The sequence below is a fragment of the Neopelma chrysocephalum genome, unplaced genomic scaffold (assembly GCF_003984885.1).
Source record: "Neopelma chrysocephalum unplaced genomic scaffold, ASM398488v2 Primary Assembly neopelma1_168107, whole genome shotgun sequence".
Taxonomy (NCBI): domain Eukaryota; kingdom Metazoa; phylum Chordata; class Aves; order Passeriformes; family Pipridae; genus Neopelma; species Neopelma chrysocephalum.
The window spans coordinates 1-2,954 of record NW_020936061.1 but is presented as its reverse complement, the minus strand read 5'-3'; the positions used below and the strand labels follow the sequence as shown (position 1 = coordinate 2,954).

At 55.3% G+C, this 2,954-nt stretch overlaps 1 long non-coding RNA gene across 1 annotated transcript; it reads left to right on the top strand.

The window, feature by feature from the left end:
- Positions 1–360: 360 nt before the first annotated feature.
- Positions 361–1,585, top strand: LOC113962423. Its single transcript, XR_003532555.1, has 3 exons — positions 361–399; positions 1,221–1,238; positions 1,542–1,585. It is a non-coding gene; the product is annotated as an uncharacterized LOC113962423 (long non-coding RNA).
- The last annotated feature ends 1,369 nt before the right edge of the window (positions 1,586–2,954 follow it).

Here is a 2,954-nt window from a genome sequence, read left to right as displayed (position 1 = left end):
AATAAGAGGAGTCAAAAAGAGAGTCAAGAATAATTATATTTGCAACAGAAGCACTTTTTTATTTCTCTTTTTTTGGTTGTGTTTTTTTTTCCTTGTTGCCATAATTATTTTCCTGCTGAGGAAAGAAGCGGGGAAATTTCAGTCAGTAAAAGCTTCTGACACGTTCCCTGTGGCTGGGTTTGTCCCCTTCCCAAGTCCCCCTGCCACTGGGGCATCGCTGGGACTGTGTCCCCGTGTCCCCATGTCCCCGTGTCCCCTTCCCACTGATGTGTGACCCTGTCCCCTCCTCCCTGTCCTCTCTGTCACAGGTCCCAGTGGCACCAATATCATTATTGGCTCCATTGCGGGGGCCATGCTGGTGGCTGCCATCGTCCTTGGGGGGACAGGCTGGGGATTTAAGTAAGCAGCCACCACATGGCTCGTCCCCTCTGCTGCTGTCACTGACCATGTCCTCCCCTGCACCATCACCAGGACCAGGCCTGTGGCCCCCCCGGGGCACTGCCAGTCTGCGGAGGTCCACGCTTGAATAAACACCTCCACAACTTTTCGGGATGCAACTGGTAAGGTGACTTTATTATAAAAGCGGGGTACAGCTGAATGGCTTAAAGGGAGGCACAAAAAAGAGCACTGCACAAAATGGCTCCAGCCTTATATATCATGGGTAGGGAAGGTACTGGAACAGAAGGTGGGGTTTAGGCAGAGCATGTAAATAAAAAACATAAACATGCATCAGCAAAATTCAACCAATCAGAACACAAGAATCACATACACAGGGAAAAAGGTATAACATATACAAAACCATACAATGACAATAAACCAAACACAGAATTTATAATTTTCAATCCCTCAACACCAGTCCCCTCGGCTGGTCGTCCCCTGCAGTGTGGCCCCCAGTCCCCTGGACCCTGCCTGGTCCCCTGACCCTGCCTGATCCCTTGTCCCAGCCCCTGCCTGCCCCCTGGCCCTGCCTGCCCTGCCTGCATGTGCCATCGGGGTGCCACTGTCACCCCGACCCCGTGGCCGTGTCTGTCCCCAGGCATGGCGTGCCGGAGCGGGGGCTGTGTCAGTGGCCCTCTGTGTGTGCTCCTGCCTGGCATCGGGACACTGCTGCTGCCTGTGGGACCAGGGACACCGCGGTGGGGGGACACACCGTGGGGGACAGCAGAGACTTGAGGGTGGCACTAATGCTCCTCTCCCCTCCCCCTGCCACTCCCCCCAAGGAACATCCGCCGAGGAAGGTACGACCCGGCGCAGCAGGGAGTGTAACCGTGTCCCCCCCCATCGTCCCGTCACCGTTCCTGTCCCCGTCACCGTCCGGCAGCCTGACGGCGTGGGAGCCCCCGGGCCCGTCTGTCCGTGTCGCTGTGTGTCCGGCCGTGCTGTCTCCATCTCTGTGCCCCCACAGCTGAACAGGGACAGCGGCTGGAGGGGACCTGGCAGCAGCCCCCTCCGGTGCTGGCTCATTTCAGCTCAGTGTCCCCCCCATGTATCACCCCCCTGTCACAGCCCCCCACTAAACACACCCCATTTCTGTGTTGCAGGTCCGGGGGGGCCTGAGCGGGGCCGCTCTGCCCCACCCCCCCAGCGCCTCATTAACAGCAATTAAATGGGGCGGCGCTGCCGAGGGTCCGGCCGAGGAGGAGAGCGGTGGGGGGGCACCTAGGACCACTCCCCCGACCCCCCACTGCACCACCAGGAATGTACAGGGACTCCCGGCCCCCCCGGGCTGGTGGCATTCGGCACCGGAATGAATGTACCTGCGGGGGCCAACGGGCAGCCCCCAGCCCCACATCCCCCTCCCTGCCCCTCCAGCAGCATCTTCCAGCCTGGGGGCCTGGGTCCCCCAAAAGGCAGCCCCGTGTCCCCAAGGATGAGGCCAGTATGCCCAGTACCAGGCCAGCACCCCTCTCCCAGTGCCTGAGAGTTGTGTCCCCCCAGCCCAGATGGGGACCAAGGACTGCACCCCCAGATGTGCCTCCCTCCCCCCCCCCCAAAGTGGCTCAGCAGCTCCCATTTGGGATATATCCCCTCAAACTTCCCCCAACCCCCCATGTCATGGCTACACCCCCCAAACCATGAGACCCTGTTACGACCCACACCAGAAAAAAGGGGGGGGTAACCCAGGTTCTTATCAGTAATTCCCTTGGGGTGAATTAGAGTGAAACGACACTGAATAATCGGTGTTTGAAAACATATATAGGTAGGGTTTATTTTAAACGCATATAGGTAGGGTTCATTTTAACAATTTTGTTTGAACAGGTACGTTAGCATTTTGGCTGTTGTCATCTATATCATCTATCATAGGGATAACCCCTGGGGGTAAAATGCATAAGGGAGAGAAAGGAAAGACAGGATAAGGGTAAGGGAGAGTAAGGGAAAGCAAAGCTGAGAGTGGAAAGATGTCTATAGTCACCGCCCACGGGGTCCAGCGATGGAACTCGGTAGTTGCAGCTTCCATGTCCGTCAGTTGAAGTGGTGGCCTTGATCCGTTGGGGGTGAAGGAGGGAAGCCCCCACACTCCAAGAAGTTATGAGTTATTATATCCATGGTTAGTGTCACGGGCCATGTCACGAGCCTCCAACATCTCCTGGGTCTGTGCTGAGTTCCCGTGAGGGGCCCGGGAAAAGGGTTTTTCTCGCCTTTCAAGATTGGGGGGGGGGATGGGCTTTGATGGGCCATCAGAGGTATAATGCAAAAGTCCTGCAGAAGCCTGCAAAAGCCCCTTGGCAATCCTAGAATGCATAAATCATTAACCGTTTCAGTCTCTGACACATGTGAAATCACATTTTCTTATGAATCTGTTTGGGTTTTTTTCAGAAATCAAAGAAGAAACTAATGACTGATGCTGGTCTCTGAGGGGGAAAAAAACCAAAGGAAAAGGAAACATTGCCATTTTAAACACTGCAAAATAAGAGGAGTCAAAAAGAGAGTCAAGAATAATTATATTTGCAACA